Genomic DNA, 7,864 nt, shown 5'->3' with positions numbered 1-7,864 from the left:
ACGCTATTGAGAACGCCAGACATCACACAGAATCTTAAAAAATGATGAATCACTTTCGATTCATCATAACCTAAAGAGAGGGCAGTGGTAAGTGTGTTTTGGCCATCAAGGATTTGGTATGAACTACATACACTTAAAATATGGCATACAGAAATCCATAGACCTCAAGCACTGCATGCCTGTGGGTCTACCTGTGAGTCTTCCATGCATCAGACAGCAATATCCTTTCTGGAGGTGCCTCAAAATTACTTGCTCCTTGCACCCTAACCACTCATCCTCCCACAGATGCGTGGAGTTCCTCAATAACGAGGCAACTGTGTGGTGGACAGGGCAGCACATTTCGAAAATGTAACTTCCAAACAGGCATCCTTGAAACTGTATCTGCTGCTTCATTATCCTGAATGTTCATGTGCCCTGATAGCCAGCAGAATGACACTTCCCAACTTGTCTCTGTAAGTGGGAAACCATATCATGAATTAGCTGAAGATACTTTTCAGATGGCTGATAGATAGCCTGAAAGGCACTTAAAGAGTCAGTCCAGATAAGGAACTTGGTAGCAGGAAAGCGTCACATCTTCTCCAGTGCTTTAAGATCGCATATAGTTCAGCATCATACACTGTAAATGTACCAGGTAAGCGAATCTTGACTACAAAGTCTGGAAATAACACGTTTAATGGAATTATCCTGCTTAGAACCAACAGTGTATTTGACCACACAGTCACAATGCTTGGCAAAAATTGTGCAAAACACCGATTTAGAAACACTAGCCAGATACTGGTGTTACAGATGTGGTGTTACAGAACAATGCTGAAGATTAGATGGGTAGATCACATAACTAATGAGGAAGTATTGAATAGGATTGGGGAGAAGAGAAGTTTGTGGCACAACTTGACCAGAAGAAGGGATCGGTTGGTAGGACATGTTCTGAGGCATCAAGGGATCACCAATTTAATATTGGAGGGCAGTGTGGAGGGTAAAAATCGTAGAGGGAGACCAAGAGATGAATACACTCAGCAGATTCAGAAGGATGTAGGTTGCAGTAGGTACTGGGAGATGAAGAAGGTTGCACAGGATAGAGTAGCGTGGAGAGCTGCATCAAACCAGTCTCAGGACTGAAGACCACAACAACAACAGCCAGATACTGTTTGCACAAACAGCCACTAAGTCCTGCCACAGGTGAATGCCATTTGGCTTTGTTGCTCACGGCCTATTTCGAGATAGTTGGGCCACAGGAGGGCTAGCAATAGTATGAAATGCCAGTAATTGTGACGTGAGAGTTTGCTGCACACATCATGCATCTTGAGGACCAGCCACCAGATAACAAGTAGTGGTTCACCAGCCTCGACACAGAGTCTAGGAATTGGATTGGTCATATATACTCCTGTTGCCAACAGACTCCCCTCATTAAATTTAATGCACGATAAGAGCTTATCGTAACATGAATGTGTAAAGTAAATCAATGTTTATGTTGTTGTTGTTGTGGTCTTCAGTCCAAAGATTGGTTTTATGCAGCTCTTCATGCTACCCTATCCTGTGCATGCCTCTTCATCTCTGACTAACTACTGGAACCTACATATCTATGAGTCTGCTTAATGTATTCATCTCTTGGTCTCCCTCTGCGATTTTTACTCCTTCTCCCCCCCTCCCATGCTTCCCTAAAGTACTAAATTTGGGATCTCTGGGTGCCTCAGAATGTGTCTTAGAAAATGAGCCCTTCTTTTAGTCAGGTTCTGCCACAAAGTTCTCTTCTCCCCAACGTTTTTCAGTACCTCCTCATTAGTTATGTGATCTACCCACCCGATCTTCAGCATTCTTCTGCAGCACCACATTTCAAAAGCTTCTCTTCTTGTCTAAACTGTTTATCATCCAGGTTTCACTTCCATATATGGCTACACTGCATACAAATACTTTCAGAAAGGACTTCCTGACTCTTAAATCTATATTCAATGTTAACAAATGTCTCTTCTTCAGAAACACTTTTCTTGCCATTGCTAGTGTACATTTTATATCCTCTGTTATTCGACCACCATCAGTTATTTTGCTTCCCTTATATCAAAACTCATCAAGTACTTTAAGTGTCTCATTTCCTAATCTAGTTTAAAGACGTGCACTTCATTCACCATTCAGTGCACGCATTTTATATTTCTAATCCATGCATTCTGGTATTCGGTAAACTAATAATTCAGGTAATATTAATAATTTCTATGGGTTGCCTGATTTATTTGACGACTTTTACAGCTTGTCTCTGATCTGTGAGAGGAGCTTGGCGCCAGGAATTTTCTTTATTTATGGGCGAGGGCAGCAGTCTTCCTAGCAGCCATGATGGCTCCCCGTTTCCTTTCCTTTTCCGATCGCCAGGATAGAACGTGGTGGAGATTGAAAGTTCAGTAGTGGCCACAGTTTCTCCTGCTCTCAGTTCCCCAACCTGCCTTACCAGCCTTCTAACTGATATTTCTTCTCAACTTTAGCGTCGCGAGGTCGCCTCCCTGTGAAATTCCGGCCCTATGATTGGCCAGTTGAGCTGCGCGCCCGTGTTTCGCGGGCGGGCGCCAACCGCCCTCCGCGGGTTGATAGTGGACAAAGGGGCAGTAGCGCAGTTCTAGTGTGACCGTGGCTGAGGCCGGAGGTGCTGCTTCCAGGAGATGAAGTTCGGTAAGCATGAGCGCCGGCGTGCACTGTAGATTCGCGCCGTGCGGCCCAGAGGGAAACTTAAAAGGTCATTGTACTGATTTGCTCTCCTTGAATTACGGTTTATGCAATGTTTTCCGTGTTATATGACTGTAGGGTTTTCCTTATACAGTCTGGCATAATGTGCGAGACGTGTTGGTTAGTCACAGAAGCTTGCAGTACGGCACTAAAGTGCATACATTCATGCTCACTTTTCCACTTCGTCCGACAGTAGCTCTTTCAGTCCGCCTGTGTAAAATTCGACTTAGAATATATGTCTTCCTAGCTTGAAAACTTGTGCCCTTTGTCCTACGCCACGTGGTGAGTGTCTGGCGCCCCTTCATGTTTCGTTAACGTAGTCGGACCGAGAGCCAAAGTTTCAGGTCTTGCTGGTTGTATTCCTTTAGTACAGGAGGCTACCTAGCGACTCATCCACAGTAGCATCTTTCTTAGTCTTTCGCTGATTCATGGTGGTGGTCGTTGTATGCCTGAAACCCCTTCCTTTAGTAGATTGGAACCCGTTTGATAATACGGCTATCGTGGCCTATTATGAACGAGCGTTGGTGCAAGCTGCTGAACTCAATTCTTTCTTCCCCCAACCCCCATTTGATTGTATAATTGTTCAGTATTCAACTGTTAAATAAATGAGTCATTTAATCTGTACATTCTCCCTTTCGTTGCGTGAAACCATCCTTAGTGTCACAGTAGAATAGTGAAGAACTATAACAGTGGCAACAAGGTCGTGCAGGTCTCGCCCCATTAATGACAGGACAAAGATTTAATGTCGCGCGCCTGGCACGACCATTGCACACATGGCACCAATAATACTAATAATAATTTTCAATTATCCCCCATTGATAAACTGGGAAGAGTTCACGGCTCAATGTGTGTACGTGAGCACTAAATCCACTTGATGTGGTGGAAGTAGTGGCCTCTGTTTTACCTTGCTGACTAAAAAAAAAAAGAATATCAAAAATTACAGCCCCTACACAGAGCCACCGCGTTTATAGTCTCCTCAGCATTTGACTGCATTCCATTATCATCGTTTTACTTTTGTTGATGTTCATCTTATAGCCTCCTTTCAAGACACTGTCCATTCCGTTCAACTGCTCTTCCAGGTCCTTTGCTGTCTCCGACAGAATTACATTGTCATCAGCAAACATCAAAGTTTGTATTTCTTCGCCCTGGACTGTAATTCTTACGCCAAACTTTTCTTTTGTTTCCTTTACTGCTTGTTCAATACACAGATTGAATAACATCAGGGATAGGCAACAACCCTGTCTCATTCCCTTCTCAACCACCACTTCCTTTTCGTGCCCCTCAACTCTTATAGCTGCCATCTGGTTTCTGTACAAATTGTAAATAGCGTTTCGCTCCCTATATTTTACTCCTGCCACCTTTACAATTTGAATGAGAGTATTCCAGTCAACATTGTCAAAAAAAGCTTTCTGTAAGTCTACAAATGCTATAAATGTATGTTTGCCTTTACGTAACCTATCTTCTACGAGTAGTCGTAGGGATAGTATTGCTTTGTGTGTTCTTACATTTCTCCATAATCCAAACTGATCTCCCCCAAGGTCAGCTTCCACCAATTTTTCCATTCTTCTGTAAATGATTCGTATTAGTATTTTATCGAACTGACAGTTCGCTAATTTTCACATCTGTCGACCTCTGCTTTCTTTGGAATTGGGCTTATTATATTCTTCGTGAAGTCTTAGGGTATCTCGCCTGTCTCATACATCTTGCTCACCAGATGGAAGAGTTTGGTCATGACTGGCACTCCCAAGGCTATCAGTAGCTCTAACGGAATGTTGTCCACTCCCAGGCATTTGTTTAAATGCTTCATCAAATTATTCACCCAGTATCATATCTCCCTTCTCATCTTCCTCTACATCCTCTTCCATTACCATAACATTGCTCACAAGTACATCTCCCTTGTATACTCTATATACTCCTTCCGCCTTTCTGCTTTCCCATCTCTGCTTAGGACTGGTTTTTCAGCTGAGTTCTTGATATTCATGCAGGTGTTTCTGTTTTCTCCAATGGTCTCTTTGATTTTCCTGTAGGCAGTAGAAATCCTACCCTAGATCTACATCCTTCATTTATCATCTAGTCACTCCTGCTTAGCCATTTTGCACTTCCTGTAGATCTAATTTTGTAGATGTTTGTATTCCCTTTCGCCTAATTCATTTATTGTATTTCCTCTGTCCCTCTATTAAATTCAATATCACTTGTGCTACCCAAGGATTTCTACTAGCGCCGTCTTTTTATCTACTTGATCATCTGCTGCCTTCACTATTTCGTCTCTCAAAGATACACATTCTTCTTCTATTGCGTTCCTTTCCCCTGTTCTTGTCAATCATTACCTAATGCTCCCCCTGAAAACCTACACAGCTTCTGGTTCTTTGAGTTTTCCAGGTACCATCTCCTTAAATTCCTACCTTTTTTCAGTTTCCTTAGTTTTAATCTTCAGATCATAACCACTAAATTGTGGTATCAGATAGATTATATAATGGTAAGACAGAGATTTAGGAACCAGGTTTTAAATTGTAAGACATTTCCAGGTCCAGATGTGGACTCTGACCACAACCTATTGGTTATGACCTGTAGATAAAAACTGAAGAAACTGCAAAAAGGTGGGAATTTAAAGAGATGGGACCTGGATAAACTGAAAGAACCAGAGGTTGTACAGAGTTTCAGGCACAGCATAAGGGAACAATTGACAGGAATGGGGGAAAGAAATACAGTAGAAGAAGAATGGGTAGCTTTGAGGGATGAAGTAGTGAAGGCTGCAGAGGATCATGTATGTAAAAAGACGAGGGCTACTAGAAATCCTTGGGTAACAGAAGAAATATTAAATTTAATTGATGGAAGGGGAAAATATAAAAATTCAGTAAATGAAGCAGGCAAAAGGAATACAAATGTCTCAAAAATGAGATCGACAGGAAGTGCAAAATTGCTAAGCAGGGATGGCTAGAGGACAAATGTACGGATGTAGAAGCGAGTATCACTAGGGGTAAGATAGATACCGCCTACAGGAAAATTAAAGAGACCTTTGGAGATAAGAGAACCACTTGCATGAACATCAAGAGCTCAGATGGAAACCCAGGTCTAAGCAAAGAAGGGAAAGCAGAAAGGTGGAAGGAGTATATGGAGGGTCTATACAAGGGCGATGTACTTGAGGACAATAAAATGGAAATGGAAGAGGATGTAGATGAAGATGAAATGGGAGATACGATACTGCGTGAAGAGTTTGACAGAGTAGTGAAAGACCTGAGTCGAAACAAGGCCCCCAGAGTAGACAACATACCATTGGAACTACTGAGTGCCTTGGGAGAGCCAGTCCTGACAAAACTCTACCATATGGTGAGCAAGATGTATGAAACGGGCAAAATACCCTCAGACTTCAAGAAGAATATAATAATTCCAATCACAAATAAAGCAGGTGTTGACAGATGTGAAAATTACCGAACAATCAGTTTAATAAGTCACAGCTGCAAAATACTAACATGAATTCTTTACAGACGAATGGAAAAAGCTAGTAGAAGCCGACCTCAGGGAAGATCAGTTTGGATTCCGTAGAAACACTGGAACACGTGAGGCAATACTGACCTTATGACTAATCTTAGAAGAAAGATTAAGGAAAGGCAAACCTACATTTCTAGCATTTGTAGACTTAGAGAAAACTTTTTACAATGTTGACTGGTATACTCTCTTTCAAATTCTAAAGGTGGCAGGGGTAAAATACAGGGAGCGAAAGGCTATTTACAATTTGTACAGAAACCAGATGGCAGTTATAAGGGTCGAGGGACATGAAAGGGAAGCAGTGGTTGGGAAGGGAGTAAGACAGGGTTGTAGCCTCTCCCCGATGTTATTCAATCTGTATATTGAGCAAGCAGTAAAGGAAACAAAAGAAAAATTCGGAGTAGGTATTAAAATCCATGGAGAAGAAATAAAAACTTTGACGTTCGCCGATGACATTGTAATTCTGTCAGAGACAGCAAAAGTCCTGGAAGAGCAGCTGAACGGAATGGACAGTGTCTTAAAAGGAGGATATAAGATGAAAATCAACAAAAGTAAAACGATGATAATGGAATATAGTCGAATTAAATCGGGTGATGCTGTGGGAATTAGATTAGGAAATGAGATACCTAAAGTAGTAAAGGAGTTTTGCTATTTGGGGAGCAAAATAGATTCTTCGAAGTAGGGAACATATAAAATGTAGACCGGCAATGGCAAGGAAAGCGTTTCTGAAGAAGAGAAATTTGTTAACATCGAGTATAGATTTAAGTGCCAGGAAGTCGTTTCTGAAAGTATTGGTATGGAGTGTAGCCATGTATGGAAGTGAAACGTGGACGATAAATAGTTTGGAGAAGAAGAGAATAGAAGCTTTCGAAATGTGGTGCTACAGAAGAATGCTGAAAATTAGATGGGTAGATCACATAACTAATGAGGAAGTATTGAATAGGATTGGGGAGAAGAGAAGTTTGTGGCACAACTTGACCAGAAGAAGGGATCGGTTGGTAGGACATGTTCTAAGGCATCAAGGGATCACCAATTTAATATTGGAGGGCAGTGTGCAGGGAAAAATCGTAGAGGAAGACCAAGAGATGAATACACTAAGCAGATTCAGAAGGATTTAGGTTGCAGTAGGTACTGGGAGATGAAGAAGCTTGCACATGATAGAGTAGCATGGAGAGCTGCATCAAACCAGTCTCAGGACTGAAGATCACAACAACAACAACAACAAATTATGGTCAGAGTCCAGATCTGGAAATGCCTTACAATTAAAAATCTGATTCCTGAGTCTCTGTTTAACCATTATACAACCAATCTGAAACCGTATAGTGTTTCCAGGTCTCTTCTATGTGTACAGCCTTGTCCTATGATTCTTAAACCAAACGTTAGCTATGATTAATTTATGCTCTGTGGAAAATTCTCTTTTCATTCCTTCCCCAAGTCCATATTCCTCTACATCCTTGACTTCTCTTCCTTTTCCTACTATCGAATTCCAGTCCCCCATGACTCTTAAATTTTTGGCTCCCTTAAACGTCTGAATAATTTCTTTTATCTCATCATACATTTCCTCAGTCACCTACTCATCTGCGGAGCTAGTTAGCATATAAACTTGTACTACTGTGGTGGGTGTCGGCTTCATTTCTATCTTGACTACAATAATGCTTTCACTATGCTTGTC

This window comes from Schistocerca gregaria, chromosome 6, assembly GCF_023897955.1.
Source record: "Schistocerca gregaria isolate iqSchGreg1 chromosome 6, iqSchGreg1.2, whole genome shotgun sequence".
In the NCBI taxonomy this organism is placed as follows: domain Eukaryota; kingdom Metazoa; phylum Arthropoda; class Insecta; order Orthoptera; family Acrididae; genus Schistocerca; species Schistocerca gregaria.
This window is presented reverse-complemented; position numbering follows the sequence as displayed.